Below are 26,347 nucleotides of genomic sequence, written 5' to 3' on the forward strand. Positions count from 1 at the left end.
CAGGAGAAGGAGGGAATGGGAGGGGAGGAGGGAGTAAAAGCTATGATCAGAATGTAAAGTAAATAAATTAAATGAATAAAAAAATAAAACTCAAAAAAAAAATAAAAAAAGGAAACCTAGGGAAGAAAACAGGAACAACAGAAGCAAGCCTCACCAACATGATAGAAGAGATGGAAGTGAGATTCTCAGGCATTGAAAGAAACTGTTGAAGAAATCAATACATCAGCCAAAGAAAATGTTAAATCTAAAAAGCTATTGACACAAATCATCCAGAAAGTCTAGGACATCATGAAAAGACAAAGCCAAAAAATGATAGGAATAGAAGAAAGGGATTATTCCCCACCAAAGGACCAGAAACTATTTTCAATGACATCATAAAAGAAAAATTCCCTTGCCTAAAGAAAGAAATTCCTATAAACATACAAGAAGCTAAGAAGAACTCCAAATAGGTTGGACCATAAAAGAAAATCTTCCTACCACATAATAATTAATACACTAAATGTACAGAATAAACAAAAAAATATTAAAAGTTGCAGGGGAAAAGGCCAAGTAACATATAAAGGACAAACTATCAGAATTATTCTGACTTATCAACAGAGACTCTAGAAGCCAGAAGGGATTGGGCAGGTGTCTTGTAGTGTCTGTGAGACTGCAGATACCAGCCTAGACTTTCAATTATCTTAGAGGGAGAAAACAAGATATCCCACGATAAAAACCAAATTTAATATCTACCCACAAATACAGCCCTACAGAAGAAACTAGAAAGAGTACTCCAACACAAGGAGGTTAACTACATCCAAGAAAATACAAGAAATAATTAATTCCACACAAGTAAAACCAAAAGTACATGTGCGCGCGCGCATGCGCACACACACACACACACTAACACCACCAACCAAAAATAACAGGAATTAGCAATCATTGGCCAAAATATCTCTCAACATCAATGAATTGATTTTCCTAGTAAAAAGACAGGCTAATAGAATGAATGTAAAAACAGAATCCATAATTATGTTGTATACAAGAAATACACCTCAGCAGCAAAGCTAGACATTGCCTCAGAATAAAAAGATGGAAAAAGATTTTCAAGCAAACGAACAGCTGGAGTAGCTATTCAAATATCTAATAAAATGAACTTTCAACCAAAATTAATCAAAAGAGATAGGGAAGGCTATGTCATACTCATCAAAGGAAAAATCCAACATGAAGACAACTCAATTCTGACAATCTATGCCCCAAATACAAGGGCACCCACCTTTGTAAAAGAAACATTACTAAAGCTTAATCACATATCAAACCCCACACATTAATAGTAGAAGACTTCCACACTACATTGTCACCAATGCACAGATCAACAAGCCAGAAACTAAACAGAAAATTACTGGAACTAAAAGATGTTATGAATCAAATGGACCTAACAAATATCTATAGAAAATTTCACCCAAACACAAAAGAATATACTTTTTTTTCTCAGCACCTCCTGGAACTTTTCCAAAATTGACGATATGCTTGGTCACAACGCAAGTCTCAACAGGTACAAGAAAATTAAAATAACCCCTTGTATCTTATCAGATCATCACAGATTATAGCTATACTTCAACAACAGCAGAAACAACAAAATGCCTAAAACTTACAGGAACTCATCAAAGAGCCAGCCACTAAGTTAATGCCAGAGACATCCCCTGCTCGCCTTACTAGGGAATCTACTTGGAAACTGAGCAGGGGTCTAGGTCTTCTCCATGCATGAACCTTGGTTGAAGTATTGGTCTCTGCAGGCCCCGTTGGTCTCCTTGTGCAGCTACTTCAACTCTTTCTATCCCCCTCTTCTTCCATAAGGTTTCCTGCACTCTGCCCAAAGATTGGTTATGAGTCTCAGTATCTCCTTCCATACCTGATGGGTAGGGTCTTTCAGAGACCCCTTGTGGAAGGCTCCTGTCCTGTTCCTGGTCTTCTCCTACTTCCAATGTCTATCCTGTTTGCCCTTCTGAGTGAGGTTTCCACCTCTTCCCTAGGGTCCTCCTTGTTTAACTTCTTTAGGACTATAGATTTTAATATATCTATCCTATTTAGAGGTGGGCTGTTTGATCAGCTCCCCCTGGTATGGGAAGCTTTGTCAGGCCACAGAATGAGATTATATAGCCAGCTCTGATGAGACCTGATAGGCTAGGGTCAGGTAGATGGGGAAGAGGTCCTCCATTATCAGTGGAATAGGGAAGGGACATAAGGGGAGAAGAGGGAGGATGGGTGGGACTGGGAGGCTACAGCCAGGATACAAAGTGAATAAACTGTAATAAATAAATAAATGGCTCAATAAAAAATTAATAAATAAATAAAAATAAATTTATAGAAACTGAACAACTCTCTCCTCAATTACCAATCAGTCAAGAAATAAATAAATTTAAAACTTTCTAGAATTCAACAAAAATGGAAGTACAGCATACCAAACTTATGGGACACAATGAAAGTAGTGCTAAGAGGAAATTTAATAGTATTAAGTGACTTTGTAAAGAAATTGGAGAGATCTCATACTAGCAACTTAATGGCACATGTGAACGCTCTAGAACAAAAGAAAGCAAACATACCCAAGAGGAGTATATGGTATGAAATAAGCAAACTAGGGGCAGAAATCAGTAAATAAGAGGCAAAGGGGATGGACTTAGGAGGAGGGTGAAAACAGGCAACAGGAGAGGAGTGCTGCCACAGAGGGCCTCTAAAAGACTCTATCCAGCAGTGTATCAAAGCAGATGCTGAGACTCATAGCCAAACTTTGGGAAGAGTGTAGGGAATCTCATGAAAGAAGGGGGAGACAGAAAGACCTGGAGGGGACAGGAGCTCCACAAGGAGAGCAACAGAACCAAAAAATCTGGGCACAGAGGTCTTTTCTGAAACTGATAACTCCAAAAAAAGGACCATTCATGGATATAACCTAGAACCTCTGCTCAGATGTAGCCTATGGCAGCTCAGTGTCCAAGTGGGTTCCCTAATAATGAGAAAAGGGACTGTCTCTGACATGTACTTAGTGGCCAGCTCTTTGACCACCTCCCAAGCCACAGAAGAGGACAACATAGCCAGTCCTGATGAGACCTGATAAGCTAGGGTCAGATGGAAGGGGAGGAGGACCTCCACTATCAGTGGACTTGGAAGAAAGTAGGGGAGGAGATGAAGGAAGCAGTGTGGGATTGTGTGAGAATGAGGGAGAGGGCTACAGTTGGGCTACAAAGTGAATAAACTGTAATTAATATAAAAAATAAACATTTAATTAAAAATTTTTAAAAAATCATTATCCCTTCTACATAAAAACAATAAACATGTGGAGAAAGAAATTGTGTAAACAACACCTTTATGATAGCCACAAATAATATATCTTTGGGTGTAACTCTAACAAGCAAGTGAAAGACCTGTATGACAATAACTGCAAGCCTTTGAAGAAAGAAATTGAAGAATATTTCAGAATGTATAAAATTTGTCCATGCTACTGGATCAGTAGGATTAACAGTAAAAATGGCCGTCTTATCAAAAGCAATCTACAGACTCAATTCAATTCTCATCAAAGTTTCAACAAAATCCTTTACAGACCTTTAAAGATCAATACTCAACTTCAACAATAAACCCAGGATAGAGAGCTAAAACAATCCTGTATGATAAGAGAACTTCTAGGGAAACCATGGTCCCAATTTTAAGCTCTTTTCCAGAGCTACCGTAATTAAAAACCTAATGGTATAGGCATAAAAACAGGTACATTGATCATTAGAATCAAAGAACGGTACATAAATCCACACAACAATATATAACTGAGTTTTGGAAAAAAAAAAAAAAAAACCCTTAAGTTATACAATAGGAAAAAGATAGCATCTTCAACAAGTTGTCCTGGTCTTACTTGATGCCTGCATATAAAAGACTGCAAACAGATTCATATCTATCACACTGCACAAAACTCAAGTCCAAGTGGGTCAAAAGCTCAACATAAATACTAAACCTTATAAAAGAGAAAGTTAGGAATAAACTTGAATATTTTGACACAGGAGAAAGCTTCCTGATCAGAATACTAATAGTGAAGATATTAAGGCTGACAATTAATAAATGGGACCTCATGAAACTGAAAAGCTTCTGTAAGGCAAAGAACACTGTCAATAGGACAAAAAGGCAGCCTAGAGACTGGGAAGATCTTCACCCACCCCACATGTGACAGAGAGCTCATTTCCAAAATATATAGAGAACTCAAAAATTGAGACAAGAGCAAGCCAAATAATCTAATTAAAAATGTGGTACAGATCTAAACAGAAAAACTCAACTGAGGAACCTCCTTTTTTTTTTTTTTGAAAATGAATTTATTGTCTTTACATCCCAATCATAGCCCCCTCCATCATCTCCTCCTGTTCCCACCCTTCTTTACTCTTCCCCCTATTCCTCCTTCTCTACCTCTCAAAAAAGAGGAGACCTCACAAAAAACACACTTCAGCATACCTAGTTTCATCAGGAGTGAGTGCTTTCTCTTCCATGGTGGCCTGGCAAAGCAGCCTTGTCAGAGGGAAGTGATCAAAAGCAAGCAACAGAGTCCATGTCAGGGGCAGTCCTTGCTCCTTTTATTAGGGGACTCACATAATGATCAAGCTGCATATCGGGTCAAGTTCATGCATGGTCCTTGGTTGGTGCTTTATTCTTCTCAAGACCCACTGGACCTAATTTCCTTGATTCTGTTGGTCTTCTTGTGGAGCTACTGTCCCCTCCATATCCTTCTATTCCACCCACTCCCCTTCACATTTACTCAAGGCTCCAAGTGTTTTGCCTCATGTTTGGCTGTGAGTGACTCAGCATTTGTTTAGATCAGCTGCTGTGTGGAGCCTCTCAAACAAGACCTATGCTAGGTCCTGTCTGCAAGCATAGCAGTGTGTCATTAATAGTGTAAGGGGTTGCCTCTCTCTCAGGTTGGGTCAGGAATTGGTTGTTTCTCCCCTAAATCTGTGCAATATCTTTATCCCTTCACATCTTGTAGGCAGAATAATTTTTGAGTTGAAGATTTTGTGGGTGGGTTGGTGTTCCCCTTCCTCCACTAGGAGTCCTGTCTCATTAGAGGAGTGGCATCTTCAGGAATCTCAAATGGCTGAGAAGCACTTCAAGAAATGTGGGAAATGTAAATCAAAATGACTTTCAGATACTATCTTATAACTGTCAAAATGGCTAAGATCATGATATAAATGGCAGTTCATGCTGGCAGCAATGTTGAGCAAGGGGAACACTACTCTATTGTTGGTAGGAGAGAAACTTGTACCACCACTGTGGAAATAACTCTGGAGGTTTCTTGGGAATACTGGGAATAGACGTACTTCAAGACCCAGCAATACTCTTGGACATACACCCAAAGGATGATCTATCATACACTAGGAAGACGTATTTAACACGTTCACAGCAGCTTTATTTGTAACGGCCAGAAGCTGGAAACAACCTAGATGTTCCACGATAGAAGAATAGATAAAGAAAATGTGGTATGCATGGTCCTTGTTTGGAGTATCAGTCTCAGAAAAGATCCCTGTGCCCAGATATTTTGGTTCTGTTGGTCTCCTTGTAGAGCTGCTGTCCTCTCCAGGTCTTTATATCTCTCTTTTCTTTCATAAGATTCCCTGAACTCTGTCCAAAGTTTGGCTATGAGTCTCAGCATTTGCTTTGATACCCTGCTGGGTAGAGTCTTTCAAAGGCCCTCTGTGGTAGGCTCCTGTCCTTTTTCCTGTTTTCTCCCTCTTCTGATGCCTATCTTGTTTGCTTTGCTGAATGAGGATTGATTGTCTTACCCAGGGTCCTCCTTCTTGCTTAGTTTTTTTTTTCGGTATACATGTTTTAGTAAGTTTAACCCATATTATATGTCTAATAACCACATACAACCCCTACACAGATGTTGCCCATGGCAGCTTTGTCTCCAAGTGGGTAACCTAGTAAGGGGAACAGGGGTTGTCTCTGACATGAACTCAGTGGCTGGCTCTTTGATCACCACCCCGTTAGGGGAGAGCAGCCTTTCCAGGCCACTGTGAAGACAATGCAGCCAGTCCTGATGAGACTTGATAAGCTAGGCAGATGGAAGGGAAGGAGGACCTCCCCTATCAGTGGACTGGCATGGCAGGAAAAGAGGAAGGGAGCATTAGGAGGAGATGAGGAAGATGGCTACAGCTGGATACCAAGTGAATAAATTGTAACAAATTAAAAAAATAATTTAAAAAATAAAAGTTAATATACAAAGAAAAAATGTGTTACATTTACACAGTGGAATACTATTCAGGCATTAAAATCAAGGACATCATGAAATTTGAAGGGAAATGGATGGAACTGGGCAAAAAATCATCCTGAGTGAAGTCACCCAAACCCAAAAAGACACACATAGTATGTACTCACTTGTAAGTGGATATTAGCCATAAAGTACAGGACAACCATGCTACAATCCAAGGACCCACAGAAGCTAAGTCACAAGGAGGCCCCAAGTGGGGGATATTGGATATCATTGAGTAGGGCAACTAGAACAGACATTGCCAGTGGCTGGATGGAGGGAACACGGTGGAGGGCTGGGCAGGTAAGCAGAAGGCAATCACATGTGGGGAGGACAGAAGAAGAGAGTCCTGGGAGAGAGAATTAGAATCAGTCGGAATATCTCTGGGTTGAGTTAGAAACTAGGACAATGGAAACTCACAGGAACCTATGAGGGTGACCTGAGCCAAGACTTCTCACAGTGGGTTATACAGAACCTGAGCCTGCCATCTCCTGTAACCAAAAACAGACTTCTAAGGAGGGATTGGCACACCAACCCAGCCACAAAACCCTCGTCCCATAATATGCCGTGCCTATAAGATATGCAGGGGTAAAGACGAAGCACTAACTTAAAGAATGGCTGCTTGAGACCCATCCCAAGAAAAGCTCACTCTGACACTATTAATAATATTCTGCTATACTTTCATACAGGTGTCTAGCATGAACATCATCGGAGAGGCTTCACCCAGGAACTGATGGACACAGATGCAGATACCCACAGCCAAACATTAGGCAGAGCTTGGGGCCTCTGGTGGAAGTCAAGGAGGAAGATTGTAGGAACCAGAGAGGTCAAGGTCATCATAAGGAAACCTTCAGAATCAACTAACCCGAGCCCATGGAGACTGAACTGCCAAACAGAGCATGCATTGTATGGAATGAGGCCCTCTGTACATGTGTAACAGTTTTGCCATTGTTCTTCATGTGGTACTCATAATAGCAGGAGGAGGAGCTGTCTCTGACTCTATGCCTGCCTTTGGATCCCTTTCACCTCATTGGAATGCCTTGTCTAACCACAATAGAAAAAGATGAGCCTAGTCTTACTGAAACTTGATATGCCAAGGGGGATTGCTATCCATGGGAGGCCTCCCCTTTTGCTAGGAAGGCAGGAGTATGGGATGGGGGTAGGGAAAGTGAGAGGGAGGGATGGGGAGGAAAGGAGGGAGGGGAAGCTGGGATCAGGATATAAAGTATATAATAAAAATTGAATTAAATAAAAATAGTTTAGGTGAAGGATTTGTGATCTATTATTCTCTACTTCAGTAAAATCATTGATTATGTCATGAGGAAAAACCTCCAGGAAACATGCAAGTGGCTTTGAAGATTTCAAGAGAAGTTGGAGATGGATGCCTGGATGTCCATTTCATATTAAAACTGCATTATTAACCTCTTGATCAGAGCAGAGCACATCATGAATGGTAACAAGAGAGTCACAGAGGGGGTGAGAGCTGCTTTACATAGAGAATATTATTCTGACAAATGGATTGAAAGTGTGGTAGATATGAGGCCACACTATGTTTTAGGAAGGTGACAAGCCACATAAACAATGTCAAAGGTTAAGCTAGGAGGGTCAGACAAAAACAAGTGAGAGGTGGAGCATGGAACACTTAGAAAATAAAAGAACATTTTTTTTTTTTTGGTTTGAAAAAAAAAAAAAAAAAAAAGCCCAGGTCCAGATGGTTTCAGTGCAGAATTCTACCAGACCTTCAAAGAAGTGCTAACTCCAATTCTCTCCAAATTATTCCACAAAATAGAAACAGAAGGAACATTACTAAACTCATTCTATGAAGGCACAGTCACCTTAATACCTAAACCACACAAAGATCCAACAAAAAAAGAGAACTTCAGACCGATATCTCTTATGAACATTGATGCAAAGATACTCAATAAAATAGTTGCAAACCGAATCCAAGAACATATAAAAGATATCATCCACCATGTCCAAGTAGACTTCATCCCAGGCATGCAAGGGTGGTTCAATATACAGAAATCCATCAATGTGATCCACCATATAAACAAACTCAAGGAGAAAAACCACATGGTCATCTCCCTAGATGTCAAAAAAGCATTTGACAAAATCCAACACCCAAGCATGTTTAAAGTCTTGGAGAGATCAGGGATATAAGGAACATACCTAAACATAGTAAAGGCAATAGAGAGCAAACCTATAGCCAACATCAAACTCAACAGAGAGAAACTTAAATGAATCCCACTGAAATCAGGGACAAGGCAAGGCTCCCCATTGTCTCCATATCTCTTCAACATTGTACTTGAAGTCCTAGCTAGACAAGTAAAGGAGATCAAGGGAATACAAATCGGAAAGGAAGAAGTCAAAGTATTACTATTCGCAGATGATATGCTAATATACCTAAGTTATCCCAAAAACTCAACCAGAGAACTCCTTCAGCTGATAAACACCTTCAGCAAAATGGCTGGATACAAAATTAACTCAAAAAAATCAGAAGCCATCCTTTACACCAAAGACAAAAGGGTCAAGAAAGAAATCATTGAAACAACATCCTTCACAATAGCCACTAATAACATAAAATACCTTGGGTTGACTCTAACCAATCAGGTGAAAGACCTGTTTGAAAAAAAAAAAAACTTCAAGTCTCTAAAGAAAGAAATCAAAGAAGACATCAGAAGATGGAAAGATCTCCCATGCTCATGGATCATTAGGATTAACATAGTGAAAATGGCCATCCTGCCAAAAGCAATCTACAGATTCAATGCAATTCCCATCAAAATACCAACACAATTCTTTACAGACCTTGAAAGAAAAATTCTCAACTTTATGTGAAGAAACAAAAAAAAAAAACCAGAATTTCCAAGACAATCCTGTATAAAAACAAATCCTTTGGAGGTATTTCCATCCCTGATCTCAAGTTGTACTACAGAGCAATAATAATAAAACCTGCTTGGTACTGGCATAGAAACAGAAAGGTGGATCAATGGAACCGAACAGAAGACCCAGAAATTAACCCACACACCTATCAATACTTGATTTTTGACAAAGAAGCCAAAACCATTTAATAGAACAAAGACAGCATCTTCAACAAATGGTGCTGGTCCAACTGGATGTCTATGTGCAGAAAAATGGAAATATATTCATACTTATCACCCTGCACAAAACTAAAGTCCAAGTGGATCAAAGACCTCAATATAAAACCAGATACTCTAAATCGGTTAGAAGAAAAAGCAGGGAGCCCCTAGAACTCATTGGTACAGGAAACAACTTCCTGAACAGAACACTATTAGCACAAACCCCAAGAGCAACAATCAATAAATGGGACCTCATGAAACTGAAAAGCTTCTGTAAAGCAAAAGACACTGTTCTTACAACAAAACCACAGCCTACACACTGGGAAAGGATCTTCACCAACCGAACATCTGAGAGAGGGTTGATATCTGGAATATATAAAGAACTAAAGAAGTTAAAAGGCAATAATTCCAGTAACCCATTTAAAAATGGGGAACAGAGCTGAACAGAGAATTCTCTGTAGAAGAATATAGAATGGTAGAGAAACACATGAGGAAATGTTCAACATTTCTAGCCATCAGAGAGATGCAAATCAAAATGACCCTGAGATTTTACCTTACACCCATCAGAATGGCTAAGATCAAAAACTCAAGAGACAACACATGCTGGAGAGGCTATAGAGACATGGGAACCCTCCTTCACTGCTGGTGGGAATGTCAACTGTTACAACCACCATTGAAATCAATCTGCTGCTTTCTCAGACAATTAGGAATAGTGCTACCTCAAGATCCAACTATACCTCTCCTAGGAATATATCCAAAAGATGTTCAAGTACACAACAAGGACATTTGCTCAACCATGTTTGTAGCAGCTTTATTTGTAATAGCCAGAACCTGGAAACAACCCAGATGTCCATCAATGGAGGAATGGATACAGAAATTTTGGTACTTTTACCCATTGGAATACTATTCAGCAATGAAAAACAAGGAAATCATAAATTTTGCAGGGAAATGATGGGATCTAGAAAAAAAATCATCCTAAGTGAGGTATCCCAAAACTAGAAAGACACACATGGTATATCCTCACTTATATAGACCTATAAGATAGGATAAACATACCAAAATATGTACACCTAAAGAAGATAAACAAGAAAGAGATCCAGGGGTAAGATGATCAATCCTCATCTAGAAAGACAAAGGGGATGGACATTGGTAATAGGAGAAAACAAGTAACAGGACAGTAGCCTACCACAGAAGGCACCTGAAAGACTCTACCTAGCAGTGTATCAAATCAGATGCTGAGACCCATAACCAAACCTTTGGCAGGGTATAGGGAATCATATGAAGAAAGGAGGAATTAGTATATCTTATAGGGGGCAGGGAGCCCCACAATGTCCAAATATATCTGAGCACAGGGGGCTTCTATGAGACTGTTTATCCAACCAAGGACCATACATGGATATAACCTACAACCCTTGCTCAGGCATAGCCCATGGTAGCTCAGTATCCAAGTGGGTTCCCTAGTAAGGGGGGACAGGAATTGCTTCTGGCATGAACTCATGAGCTTCCCCTCCCCCTTGAGAGAAAAGCAGCCTTGCTATGCCACAGATAAGGACATTGCAACCATCCTGAAGATACCTGATAAACTAGGGCCAGACGGAAGAAGAGGAGGACACCCCTTCTCAGTGGACTCGTAAGGGGGCAGGGAGGAGAGGAGGGAGGGAGGGGAGGATTGGGAGGGAAAGAGAGAGAGGGCTACAGCTGGGATACAAGTGAATGTATAAAATTATTTAAAAATAAAAAAAAATTAAAAAAAAGAATTTGAGGGCACAAAGATGGTGGCTGAAAATCATTTGGCTTTTTAAGAAAATGATGCCATTAGAAAACAAGAAAATGTTGATATATCAAGTTTCCATTATAATATTTCTCTATGTACATGTACAAGGTGTGTGTGTATGTTTGTGTGTGTGTGTGTGTGTGTGTGTGTGTGTGTGTGTGTGTAAAGGCCAAAGGTCAATTTTAGGTATTGGTTTCCATAAGTGGTCTGTTGTTTCTCAGCTCCCAATGAACATGGAGCCCAGCAATACAGCATCTCCATAGATCTCCCTATTTCTACCTTCCTGGGGCTGGAATTAAAAATGTACTGTGTCATTTCCTTACATTGATTCTGGTATCTGAACTCAGATTTCAAGTTTAAAGAGACATCTCCCCAGCCCCAAATGTATCAAGTTTAACTATGGTATGGTTGAGTTTCTGGAAGATGTCAGAACCAAATAATCAGGACTGGTATGCTAAAAGCTGGATGTAACAGCTTCATCTGTAACAGGTGACTTTCAGGTGGATGCCTATGCTCAGTTCCAGTTCACGCCTTTGTAAAAGTGGATAACATTCCCTCAGCCAAAGCATCTGGAAGAATCAGTAACACTTACAGATATTCTTTTTTGCTCCCCCTAAATAGCAAGCTAATTTTATTTTATTTTTAATTAATTCATTTGTTCATTTTAGCTCCCAGTTGACAATTGTAACCCCATTCCATCTTCTCCTTTAGTGCTATCCTCCCACCTACTTTCCCAATACCACATTCCCCAAACCTCCTCTCCCAGCACCACCCCACCATGACACATCCAGTCCCATCAGGACTAAGTGCCTCTTCTTTTATTGAGGCAGGACTAGGCAGACCTGCTAGGGAAACTGGATCCAGAGGAAGTCAACAGAGTCCAAGCCAGAGACAGGCCCTGCTCCAATGGTTAGAAGACTCGAGGACCAGGAAGCCTGTCAGCTTCATAGGTGTAGGGGCCCTAGTACCATGCTGTTTGGTTAATAAGTCAGTGTCTATGGGCTCCCATGGGCCCAGATAAGTTGGCTATATGGGTCTTCTTGTGGTGTTCTTGACCCTTCCAGCTCCCTTACTCCTTCCCCAAACTCTTCAACAAGACTCCCTGAGTTCCTCCTAATGTTTGGCTGTGGGTCTCTGCATTAGTTTCCAATTCATGAAGCCTCTTGGATGGCAGTTATGCTAGGTTTCTTTCTGCAAGGATGGCAGCATATCATTAATAGTGTCAGGGGTTGAGCCTCTCCCATGGAGTGTATCTCAAGTTGAGCTAGTTATTGGCTGGCCATTCCCTCATTCTCTGCTCCATTTTCATCCTTTGTATATCTTGTAGGCAGGAAAAAATTTGGGTAGAGAATTTGGTGGGTAGATTTCAGAAAATGGAATGGTATCCCATGCTCATGGATATGTAGGTTTAACACATTAAAAATGACCATCTTTTAAAATTTATTTACTTATTATTAATTATATTTGATTCACTTTGTATTCCAGCTGTAGCCCCCTCCCTTTTCTCCTCCCAATCCCAGCCTCCCTCCCTCTTCTCCTCCCATGCCCCTCCCCAAGTCCACTGATAGGGGATGTCCTCCTCCCCTTCCCTCTCACCCTAGTTTATCAGGTCTCCTCAGGTCTGGCTGATTTATCTTCCTCTGTGTCCCTAGTAAGGCTGCTTCACCCTCAGGGTGAGATAATCATAGAGGCAGCCACTGAGTTCATGTCAGAGACAGTCCTTTTTCCCTTTACTTGGGAACACACTTGAAAACTTAGCTGCCATGGGCTACATCTGTGATGGGGTTCTAGGTTATCTCCATGCATGGTCCTTGTTTGGAGTATCAGTTTCAGAAAAGACCCCTGTGCCCAGATTTTTTTGTTCCATTGCTCCCTTGCTGAGCTCTGTCCCCACCAAGTCTTTCTATCTCCCCTTCTTTCATAAGATTCCCTGCACTCTGCCCAAAGTTTGCCTATGAGTCTCAGTATCTGCATCAATACCCTGCTAGGTAGAGTCTTTCAGAGGCCTTCAGTGGTAGGCCACTGTACTGTTCCTTGTTTTCTTCTCCTTCCAATGTCCATCCTTTTTGTCTTTCTGAGTGTGGTTTGCTCTTCCTACCCAGGCTCCTCCTTCTTGCTTAGCTTCTTTAGGTGTTCAGATTTTAGTATGTTTATCTTATATTATATATCTAATATCTATTTTTAAGTAAGTATAAACCATGTGTGTCTTTCTGCTTCTGGGATACCTTAATCAGGATGATCTTTTCTAGTCCCCACCATTTGCCTACAAATTTCATGATTTCCTTGTTTTTAATTGCTGAGTAGTATTCCATTGTATAAATGTACCTGATTTCTGCATCCATTTCTCCGTTGTGGGACATATCTGAGTTGTTTCCAGGTTCTGGCTATCACAAATAAAGCTGCTACGAACTGGTTGAGTAAATGTCCTTGTTGTATACTTGAGCATATTTTGGATTATGCCTAGGAGTGGTATAACTGGTTCTTGAGGTAGCACTCTTCCTAATTGTCTGAGAAAGTGCCAGATTGATTTCCACAGTGGTTGTACAAGTTTACATTCCCACCAGCAGTGGAGGAGGGTTCCCCTTTCTCCACATCTTCTCCAGAATGTATTGTCACTTGTCTTTGATCTTAGCCATTCTGATGGGTTTGAGGTGAAATCACAGGGTTGTTTTGTTTTGCATTTCCCTGATGACTGAGGACCTTTAACATTTCTTTAAGTGTCTCTCTGTCATTTGATATTCCCCTATTGAGAATTCTTTGTTTAACTCTGTACCCCATTTTTTAATTGGATTACTTGATTTGTTGCTTTTTAACTTTTTGAGTTCTTTATATATTCTGGATATTAGACATCTGTCAGATATGGTTGAACAAGATCCTTTCCCAGTCTGTAGGCTGTTGTTTTGTTCTGACAGTGTCCTTTGCTTTACAGAAGCTTTTCGGTTTCATGAGGTCCCATTTACTAATTGTTGATCTTAGAGCCTGTGCTGTTTCCCGAGATTGAAGGAAAATTTAACACAGTTCTTTCAGACTTTGAAAGAGCAATTATCAAGTTTCACTGGGAAAACAAGAAATGCAGGATAGCAAAAACAGCCCAGTACAATAAAAAACAAAAACAAACAAAAGAAAACCGAAAACTTCCATAGATATCACCATCCCCGATTTTAAGTTGTACTACTGAGCAATAGTAATAAACACAGTATAATATTGGCATAAAAACAGACAGGTAAAAACCAATAGAATTTAATAAAAAAAAAACCCAAAATAAACCAACACACCTATGAACACTTGATTTTCTACAAAGAATACAACCAGACAATGAATAAACGAAGGCATGTTTGAGAAATGGTGCTGCTCTAACTGGATGTCAGCATGTGGAAGAATAGAGATACTCTTAACATTGTTCCTCAACATTTCTTTGTATCTTCGTTTATGGCACTTGAGACATGGTCTCTCCACACAGTCAGTATGCTCTTCTAACTCATAATCTTTTACCTTGATTTACAGCATGCTGGGGTTTGGGTCACATGCCAACATAACAGTTTTGTATCCTCAGAACGTGTTTCTTTTTTTCTCACACATGTTCAAGTGATCTTGCAGTAACAACTTTGCCTCTCCCTTCTCCTTCCTCAAACTATATTTTCCCTAAACTCCTATTCTAATTCTCTTTATTTAAGCTGTAGCATTGTGTGCTGGAGAGAACAATAAGAGGTTAAAACTTCACTGCTTTTTTAGAGGACAAGAGTTCAGTTCCTCACCCTATTTGGGTGGTTCACATTCCAGCTTTAAGACATCTCATGCACTCTCTTGGCCTCTGTGGGCACCTACACACACACACACACACACACACACACACACACACACAGAGAGAGAGTAGAACTTTTTGAAAACCTAAAAATATGCTAGTAAGTGTCTATTCTTCCTCACATAAGTGACAAATCTGACCACACAGTATAGAATTCTACTTGCAGTTCATCAAAGGACTGATCGCTGTTTCCATCATCACTCTTGTAGATTGTTTGAAATTGCAATTTACATCTTTTATTGCCGCAGTAATGTCTCTATTAAGAGGCTTCACTGCAATGATTCACTTTTGTCAGAGACATTATAACTAGAGTTAGAAACAGGATAATGATGGTGTTCCAACATGTCAGATACTAAAGATCACAGCAAGAAATCATTGAACACAAACTGAAATGTCAGAAGTTCCAGGAAATGGAACATACGCATTTGCATGACTCGAGGCTGATAAAGAACTGGATGAAAAGAACCAAGATGGGAAATAAATTAGCACAGTTGGTAAGAATGACTTGGTGGCCTTAAAAATTAAGAAGCTATTTTAGAGAAGTGTTGAACTGCGGTAGCTGTTGCACAAGCGTTTTGGAATAAGCTGACAATAAAAGTTCCTCTCATTATAACATATAAAACCACTGGGAAATACCTAGTCAGAGTAATTTAGTACAGAGAATATCTCTCTGTACTAAAAAATGTGAAGCAGTAATATTTTTGGTAAAATATATATTTTTCTTATTTTTATAAACTATTGAATCCAAATAGTGCTATTCATATGTGCATGGGTGTAGAGCCACCGACTGGAACATAGCTCAGGTACAGGAGGCCACATTGTTGAGGAAGCTTAACAACTGTCAAAAACTCCTTAGTTGGCAGTCTCCCCAAGCATGGTTGGCTACCATAAAAAGCTGAAATGTTACGCTCAGGATGCGAGGCTAAGCACTGCACTCAGGGTCAGCCGCTTTGGACCCAGAGAAGAGCATGTCTGATTGCATGCGGGTTGATGCCCCAGGTCCCGCCTCTGAGAAAAAGGTATCAGACGGGTCTGATGCTCTTTGGGTGGATGACACCTAAATGAACATCGGTACAAAGTCCCAATTTATTTCTAATATCAGAGATCAGACCTCTACTCTTGCCTGATGCATCTAAAACAAAAAGGGGGAACTGTAGAGAGCTGCGTAATGCCATGCCTTAAAGATGGAGCTGGTTTCCACCTTCCACCTTCCCAATGGTGAGTGCTCTCTGTCACGAACAACTCCATATTTGGCTAAGGCTGAGGATCTGGCTTGCTTCCATGTATGTGGACCTATCTGCATTGCCCACGTGGCATGCTGGGGTTGGCTACCCAGAGGCTATTTAAAGTGGGCTGGCTTTACCCAGGGTCAGATGATTGTTCAAGGTTCCTGAATAAACTGCATTGAAAAAAAAAAAAAAAACTCCTTAGTTATGGCACGTGTGCCCAAACACACACACACACACACACACACACACACACACACACACACACACACAAAATCAATAAAGGAATTCAAAATCCTTCAAAAATGAAAAGAAAAGGTAATAGAAGCTGGAAAGACTATCAAAGCACAAGACTGGTTTGATGTCAAATGTCAAATGTCGAATGTGGGCTCTTATTACTGTTCTGTACATTTATGGCTGTTAAAAGAGAACAGGTGAGAAACAAGTTTTCATTTGGAAGTTTTGGACAAGGCCTAGGTTTGATTTCCACAGCTCTAAGTCTTGTTCATCTGGAGGGGATTTGAAGCTCATAGCTTACATTGCTTATTCTTTACTCCTCTCCTTTATTTAGTTACTCTGTTACTCAGGACATAACTTCCATTATACCTCTTTTTTTAATTTTTATGTTTTTTATTTTTATTTTTTATATTAATTACAGGTGGTTTTTTCTTTTTTTTTTTTTTACTTTGTATCCCAGCTGTAGCCCCCTCTCTAATTCCCTCCCAATTCCACCTTCCCTCTTTCATCTTCTCCTATACCCCTCCCCCAGTCCACTGATAGAGGACCTCCCCTTCCATCTGATCCTAGATTATCAGGTTTCATCAGGACTGTCTGCATTGTCCTCCTCTGTGGCCGGGGAGCAACAGAGCCAAAATATGATACTCCAACCAAGGACCATTCATGGAGATAACCTAGGACCCCTGCACAGATGTAGCCCATGGCAGCTCAATATCTAAGTGGGTTCCCTAGTAAGGAGAAAAGGGACTGTCATTGACATGAACTCAATGGCTGGCTCTTTGATCACCTCCCCCTGGGGAGGGAACAGCCTTGCCAGGCCACAGAGCAAGATATTATATTTCTTTGTGATATAAAATTGTTTGGCAAACATAATAGTCTCTTTCTGTTTTGTGTTTCTTCTTAGCACCTAACATTTTATGGATACTGTGATATTTTATAAAACACTAATGCAGGCAATTTAATGATATAGCTAGGTAATTTTGTATGATGTGTATGTGTCTTTGCACGCGTGTGTGTGTGTGTGTGTGTGTGTGTGTGTGTGTGTGTGTGTGTGTATGGGCACATGTGTGTAAATTTCCAAGTGGAGAAAACAAGCTAACCTCTGTTAACGTGCCTCTGTTGCTTTCCACCTTTCTTACATGTAGGACTGTTAGCATGCTCCCTTCTTAGTCTCCCTGTACTGAGATTATAAGCACATGCTACCATGTCCAGCTGTATTATATTTAACATTGGTTTAAAAATTGTCAATGACTTTACCAACTGACCTAGCTCCTCAGTTCAGTGGCTAGGTGTTCTGTTTCTATGTTTAGTAAATCTGAACCTAGTAACTTATGTGTAATACTTCACATGGTTTCCCAACTGCTCAACAAATGTGAACAGCCATAATAATCTTCTATTAATTTAGCTCATAGGCCATATACTATATTATACAATTTTTGTTTTGTAATGGCCACTGAGTTCTATCAATAGCTTAATTAGAGCAGACAGGGTAGTTTTGAAGGGAAATGTGGCAATAATTCTCTACAAGAAAGTGTTGAGAAATGACAAAGTTTCTATTTGAAGAGAGACAGATTATTATGACTTGCATATCTATGTAAATTATTTTTTTACATCCGGTTTGTGTTGCTCTAATGACTTTTCAAATTATCTTAATGCTTAATATATCTCAAATATATTTTTCTCCTAACTGGCTCTGTTACATTCAAGCACAAGTACACTGAATAACAGACTACACAAAAAGAGTAAGGCACTGGAGAGATGGCTCCGTGGATAATGTGCCTACCTGTCAAGTGAGAGACCTGAGTTTGCATCCTCAGCATCCATGTAAAAGACAGGCTTTTTGATGCATACTTTGCATACTAGGGAGGAGTAAAGTGGGAGAGTCAAAAGTTCAATGACCAGCCAGTCTAGCTGAATTGACTAGCCTCAGGCTCTAGAGATGTCTCAAAAACACAACGGATGCCAAGCAATTGCAGAAGACACTGAAGTTAAGCTTTGGGTCTGCACTTATACACAAAGCTGTGTGCACCTACATACATGAATGCATACACCATAGATATCCAGGAAAAGTGTGTTTGTGTGTGTGTGTGTGTGTGTGTGTGTGTGTGCCTGTGTGCATGTGAGTGTGTGTTTAGAGAAAGTAAAAGTTTTGTGAATACTAAAATAAATAAATTCTGGATAGCTTATAGCTTATAGATTATAGTTTCCTTACTATAATGCTCTATAATGTTTATGACATGATGCTTAAGAAATAAGATGTTTAGATTATATCTGTCTAATAAAAAATTACCTATAGTTGTCTAATAGAAAATTACCTATATTTTTTGCTTTCTGTAGAAATGTCTTTATTTCAGATTTTTTTTATTAGTTGAATTCATTCTTTGATATTTTATTGAAGGATAAAGTGTGTTATGAAGACTGTGTCCACCCACCATCACTCATCCTTCTCCTACAAGTTGACACATCTCCTCCCTACAATTTCAGTTGTTTTCCATTGTTTTTGTTTGTATGTAGATCCAATGAGGTTAAACAGAATCATTTATGTGACTATGGGTTTTGAAATATCTATTGGAGACATAGTATACACCAATGAAGACAGTGACAACCCATCAGCCAGATCCCATCAGCAGCTAATGCTTTAGTAGAGTTATAAGACTACCCTGTTTATAACTTCCTTATTGATAGGCCCAATTAAGAGTGTGTGAGAATAAAAATGCATGTGTGGGAGTATGTACTTATGCGAGAGAGAGAGAGAGAGGGAGAGAAAGAGTGGTGCGTGCTGACACTTATTACTTCAACTTTTTTCTACTAAGTTTGTGAAAGGGGCAGAGCAAAAAGTTATTTGTTCCATTTTCCATATTTTCAGAAAGAGTGATTGTATTTGCCATGTTATGAAATAGACATTTGATAAAATTAATTTCTTTTTTAAATATCCAGGATAAAATGAAATCCAAGGTTTGAATACAGCTATTCATCTCCTGAGGTTTTAAAAATGTATTATTTGTAAGTATATTTCATTAGCAAAGCTAGGGAAACATCTAGGGTTTGCATTGCCAAGCAAGTATCAGAAATATAACTGAGTCAGACAGGTTGCCAAATTAGTTTACTATAGACTTTTACCCACAATCGCTTCTTTCATTCTTCTTTCCTTTTCCTTCATTCATTTCTTCTTTCATAGCAATGAATGACAGTTATGGGTCTACTATGAGAACTGAAATAGAGGCAATAATTTCATGTTTTTAAAGATTATTTCTGTGTATGTGCATCTGTCTGTGTGTTCACATGCCACAGTGTATAATGCCCACAAAAGTCAGAAGATTGTGTTCTATCCTGTGGAGTTATAGATGATTGTGAGCTGCCTAATGTTGGGGCTAGGAACCAAACCCAGGCCATCTGCAAAAGCAATAATGGTTCTTAAATGATGAACCCTCTCTCCAGCTCATGGAGACTTTTAACATGCTATTGGATGAAGGATTTTAATGAGTTTCAGAATGAATGAAAATATCTATAGTCAGCAGAGAAGATAGTAACAAATATGGAAAGCTACCCAAGAGAACTTAGAAAAGCCACAACAGCATGCAGAAATTATTATTCAGCCTCACAATTAAGTGAATTTAATTCACTTCCACAATGAAATAATATTCCTTCAGTCAAATGATCATGGGAATGTTTGTTACCATAGAGACACTGGTAACAGGAAATAAGAATTACTATTCTTAGGTGTGAGGTCAATGCATTTTAATACTGCACACTGAATTTCTAGTTCACCTTTCATTTTGCTTACCAATAACGCTGCTGTGAATATATTTCAAAAAATGATATCCAAGGTCTTTTATGTATGAAAGAGATGTGTGTAAGTAAATAAAGAAATAGTAATTCCTCAGGCAAGAAAATTCTACTCAGCCATTAAATGCCACTAAAAGATTTTTTATTTAAAAAGTATATGTGCACCTTATATCACTGAGTGCGTGTAAGAACAGAAGTATCTGGCTGTATAGTTAACTTGGGAGAGTGCTTGACTGTTATGCATGAAGCGCTGGTTTCCATCTCCAGCACATTATAAACCATTTGTGGTGGTACATTTCTGGAGTCCCAGCACCCAGAAGGCAGAAGCAAGGAGGTCAGGAGCTCAAGGTTATCCTTGGCTAGACAATGAACCTACAGGCAAAGCTGAGACAGACAGACCACGAGAAAGATAGTGGGGGTGAGAGAATAGACCAAAGGTCAGCAACAGTCCCACATACAACATAACATGCATATACACACACGAGTGAGTGTGTTTATCTTGAAAGACTCTATGTATTTAAACCTGTGAAGCCACATGCAGACAAATTTCTGTAGAAATATTCTATACAGGTACAAATAGTCACAGTTAGCTTCAGAAAGGAGTACTGAAGGACTACAAGAAAAAGGTTTTTGTTACCTTTGCACCTGGACCATTGAACAGACTATCCTGTGAGGACTGAAATGTCCCAGGGATGAAAATCAGACTGATAAAACAGGTACTTTACCACTCTAAACTATATCAGAGACCCCAACACTGGAAATTCTTCCCAGTTCTTTATCCCAAATTTTAAAGACAGATTCTCATGTATCCCTTGATACATGAGAACACACTGGGTATCTGAAGATGACCTTCAACTTCACATCCTACTGCCTCCAACTCCCATTCGCCATATGACAGGTAGGTGCCCCTGTCTGGTTTCTGTGATGCTGTGGATAAACTAGACCTTCATGCATGTGAGGCCAGCGCTCTACCAACTGAGACAAATCCCAGCCCCCACCTTCACTGCTAACATTTTAAAGTCATATATATTAATTATGGGTGATGTTGTGCATAATTATATACTGAAGAGTTAAAAAACATAAAATACACATGAAAAATAGACTCTGATTATTTAGAGCTTATACAATTGCGTCCTTTGTTTTCTGAAAAACTGGGATTACAGTGAATATTACTTCTTTTCTTTGTGTTGTCTTAGAGAATTCCAAAAAGGATGTATGCAAATGTACAGTTACTTGGGTCATGCACAAGAGAACATTTCCTTTATAAGCAGCACAGAAGGATTCTGAGCATTTTCTCTTAAAATTAATACCACCCTGGAACCGTTGCTTATAATTACAACAATGTCCTTCCCCATTCTCCACTGCTTGTACTTATACCTCTTTTATTTTATTTTTTAATTAATTAATTTACTTATTTATTCATTTTACATCTTATTCATAACCCTATTCCTCCTCTCCTCCACGTCCTCCCATATTCCTCAGAAAAGAGAGCCTCCTCTTCCCATTTACCCCACCTCATCAAGTCTTATTAGGGCTAAGCTTGTCCTTTTCCCCTGTGTCCACACAAGGCAGTCCCTCCAGGAGGAGGTAATTAAAAAGCTGCAAGAAAGTCCATGTTGTTCCAGGTCTGGGTTACTTCACTCAGTATTATCTTTTCTAGTTCCAACCATTTGCCTGCAAATTTCATGATTTATCTGTTTTTAATAGTTGAGTAGTATTCCATTGTGTAAATGTGACAGGCAAATGGATAGAACTAGAAATGATCATCCTGAGTGAGGTAACCCAGACCCAGAAAGAAGAACATAGCATGTATTCACTTATGCATGGATTTTAGCAATATAGTACAGGATAAACATACTACACTGCACAGACCCAAAGAACACAAGTACCAAAGAGGATCCAAAGGAGGATGCTCAGATCTCACTCAGAAGGGAAACAGAGTAGACAGAGGTAATAGCTGAAGAGAGGGAACAAGGTAGGCAAGGAAACACAGAGTGTAGAAATCAGACCTGATGTTAGTGGGGACTGAAGGACAATAGCTATACCTCTTCGTATAAAAAAGAGCATCCTGAGTGAGCTATCCCAGAAGCAGAAAGATGCACATAGTATATACTCACTCATATAGACATATAATATAGGATAAACCTACTAAAATCTGTACACCTAAAGAAACTAATCAAGAGGGAGGACTCTTACTAAAATGCTCAGTTCCTACCCAGAAAGGCAACGAAGATGGACATCAGAAGAAGGGGAAAAGTGCAAATAAGTCAGGAGCCTGACACAGGCTCTGAAAGGCTCTGCCCTGCAGACTATCAATGCAGATGCTGAGACTTATGGCCAACTTTTGGGCAGAGTGCAGGGAATCTTATGAAAGAAGTGGGAAACAGTAAGTAAATAAGTAACAGATGTAGCCCATGGCAGTTCAGTATCCAAGGGGGTTCCATTGTAATAGGAACAGGGACTCTCTCTGACATGAACTGATTGGCCTGCTCTTTAATCACCTCCCCTTGAGGGGAAGCAGCCTTACCAGGCCACAGAAGAAGACAATGCAGCCACAATGAGACCTAATTAACAAGGATCAGAAGGAAGGAAAAGAAGACCTCCTCTGTCAGTGGACTTGGGGAGGGGCATGCATGCAGAGGGTGGAGGAAGGGAGGGATTGGGACAAGAGGAGGGAGGGAACCACAGGGGGGATACAAAGTAAATAAAGTGTAATTAATTAAAAAAATTTTTAAGTTTTTCATAATTTCTTAAAGTTTAATGCAATGACTTCTTTAACTTTAGTATTTTCCTTTCTCAACAGTTTGCTAAAATCACTGGTATCTACAAGAGGCTAATTATTCCATTGACTTTTGCTTGTTTTATGTTCCTTACAGAGGAAAAAAAAATATTTGCAATCATCAGTGCACTAACAAAAATAGATAGGCTAGGGCTATAGCTATGATAGAGCATTTGCCTAGCAAATCTGAGACCATAGGGTCAATCCCCTGTACTGCCAAGATGAATGGATTTACAACATATGTGTTGTAAATGAAATATTGAAACAGTAACACAAATCATCATCATCACCATCATCATCATCATCTGAGGATACTCCATGAGTTTGAAAAAGGGTGGCTATAAAAGGCTCTTAAAGTCAGAATGTGGAATTGTTATCAGGCAAAATTTTCCTCTGTTTCTCCTAACTCATGTTTCTCTCTTTCAATTTTCTGCAATAATGTTTGAAGGGATTTACTATGAGTTAGTTAACACAAAAGAGTCCATTATAATTTCCTTTCTCTTGCTGTGATAAAACACTCTGACCCAAAACAACTTAGGAAAGGAAAGCTTTTATTTCACCTTATAGTTCCAGGTCACAGTCTATCACTGAAAGAATCCAGGAGAGAAATTTAAAGCAGAAACTCAAAAGCAGGTCTGTTTGTTATTATATGCAGCACTGCATCTGACAGTTTACTCACAGCCAAGAAAATACAACAGAAACCATGGAAGAAGAATGATGCTGCTGACTCACTCACTAGCTTAGGTGAAACATGCTTTCTTATACTTCCCAGGACCACTTGCCTAGGAATGGTGCCACTAAGAGTGGACTGGGTCATCCTGCATCAATCAATATCAAGACACTTAATTTTAGGCATGTCCACAGAACAATCTGATCTAGGCTTTTTTTTTTTTTTTCAATCAAAAGATGATCAAATCCTCATTCAGAAAAGCAAACAGGATAGACATCAGAAGAGGGAGAAAACAGGGAACAGGACAGAAGTCTACCACAGAGGGCCTCTGAAAAAGACTACCCAGCAGGGTATCAAAGTAGATGCTGAGACTCATAGCCAAACTTTGGGCAAAGTGCAGGGAATCTTATTAAAGAAGGGAGAGATAGAAAGACCTGGAGGGAACAAGAGCTCCACAAGGAGAGCAACAAAACCAAAAAATCTGGACCCAGGAGTCTTTTCTGAGACTGATACTTCAACCAAGGACCATGCATGGAGATAACTTAGAACCCCTGCACAGATGTAGCCCATGGCAGCTCAGTGCCCAAGTGGGTTCCCTAGTAAGGGGAACAGGGGCTGCCTCTGACATGAACTCAGTCAGCTTTTTGATCACCTCTGCCTGAGCAGGGAGAAGCCTTACCAGGCCACAGAGGAAAACAATGCAGCCAGTCCTGGTGCGACCTGACAGGCTAGGGTCAGATGGAAGGGGAGGAGAACCCTCCCTATCAATGGACTGGGGAAGAGGCATGGGAGGAGAAAAGGGAGGGAGGGTGGGATTGGGAGGGGACAAAGGAGGGGACTACATCTGGGATACATAGTAAATAAATTATAATAAATAAAAATACATGAATTAAATATAAAAAAATGTTTCCTCTCAGAAAACTCTAGGCTGGTTGGCAAAGCTAACTTGGACAGAGTCAACAAAAACAATAACAATTAATAATAGAGATAAACAATGATGGTGATGATCATTATGATACACAGCACTCAAGATGGCAATATCCAAGCAATTTTATTTCAGAATGGAAATGTGGTTTGCTTACTATGAAGAAAATATCAAATACCACAAAATATCATTTTATTGAGTTATAGAGCTCAAAAATTAAACTTATGCTTTATTAAAGCATATTATAGAATATAAAATAGACTGAAAATCTAAAAACAGGGATAAGAAAGAAAAATCAGCAGAAAAAAATTTCAAACATTTGTGACAAATAGTTTGCCTTTAAAGAAAATCCATTATCTTCTTCAAGAGGTTCAGTAAATTTAGAATTGAGCAAAATCAGAGCAATCTGAAAATAGACTTGGACGAGTCAAATAGGAAAGTCAAACATAAAGATAATCATGACAACAGGAAGAGAAAATAACACCACACACATGGAATTCTTGTACATATAACAACTAACTAACCCCATAAAAAGCAATCTAGGCCCAAAGGGAATTGACATAACATTTCCAAAGTATTGTATAAGAGAATACTGATTAATGAAGAACTCGATGTTGAGAACAGCAGAATGCAGAGTTTGGGGAAATAGGTGTTTTCTAGATATGCATCAGTGAACCCATGACCATCAGACCTACCCTGGGAGAGATTCCAGGATAAAGGGGGAGGGGACACAGGACAGCAGCTTCAACCACAGGATGGTGCAAAATAAATTACATAAGGTGACTGCATGGGTTTATGAAAAGCTGAAAACACTTTTTATAACTCCCCTCTTCTGTTGATTATAGAAGACACTTGTTTCTTCACTCCATCACAAAATGGCATTGGTCGTGTGTGATATATGGCATACATAAATAACTTATATAACCCACATGGAAGGGACCTTGAAAAGGAGATGGATCTAATGAGGAATGGAGGGATACATTTTGTGTATTACTGATGTAGATATTTAATTGGATTTAAATTATTCCAATTTAGGATATTGCTTATGAGCCACTGTAATGTTTCAATAGGAAAAAAGTATTAATTTTAAATACCTAAATTTTATCTATGAGACCTTCCTGATAGAAGGAAAGAATCAACTCCCACATGTCATCCTTCGAACCCCACACATATGCCATGTTCTGCGTGTACAAGTGTGTAGAGTCACACAATGCACACATACAAAAACTAAATGTAAAATAAAGATTCTATTTGTGAAGTCAGATGTTGTGAGTCGTTTCTATTATTCCATCACTTGGGAGGCTGCAGGAAGTGATTTGGAATGAGTTTGAGGAGTACATAGTGAGTTGTTCGGTAGCCAGCAATACTTAAAGCAATCCCATTCCCCTTTACAGAATTTTTATAAGTATTAACAACTCCAAAAGCAGTGACTAAATAGAAACCAAAAGAAGAAAAATAACTAAAAGGAAAATAGAAAATATCACTTTGGAAGGAAAAAATTATGACATGAGACAGAAAACAAATCTCAACAGTATAAGGTGTTTCCATTAAAGAAACACATTAAACACTTAAACCAGTGTTGATAAATACATAATTATTTTGTATTAAAGGTGCACAAAGTATGTCTTCGGACAACAGTGGAATTACTTTAGAAAATGAAAATGTGTGGGGGCACAAGCCTTTAATCACAGCACTCAGGAGGCAGAAGCAGGAGGATGTCTGAGGCCAGCCTGGTCTACTGAGTGAGTTCCAGGACAACCAGGGCTACACAGAGAATTTATGTAATTTATGTTTTGGAAAAATGAAAGAAGAAAGAAA

The 26,347-nt window shown here is 39.3% G+C and overlaps 1 protein-coding gene across 2 annotated transcripts in view; it reads right to left on the reverse strand.

Moving 5' to 3' along the window:
• Positions 1–26,347, reverse strand: part of Dpp10 (dipeptidyl peptidase like 10) — a 1,523,950-nt gene that overhangs the window by 331,488 nt on the left and 1,166,115 nt on the right. The window lies entirely within an intron of this gene.

This window comes from Meriones unguiculatus, chromosome 18 (genome assembly GCF_030254825.1).
Source record: "Meriones unguiculatus strain TT.TT164.6M chromosome 18, Bangor_MerUng_6.1, whole genome shotgun sequence".
In the NCBI taxonomy this organism is placed as follows: domain Eukaryota; kingdom Metazoa; phylum Chordata; class Mammalia; order Rodentia; family Muridae; genus Meriones; species Meriones unguiculatus.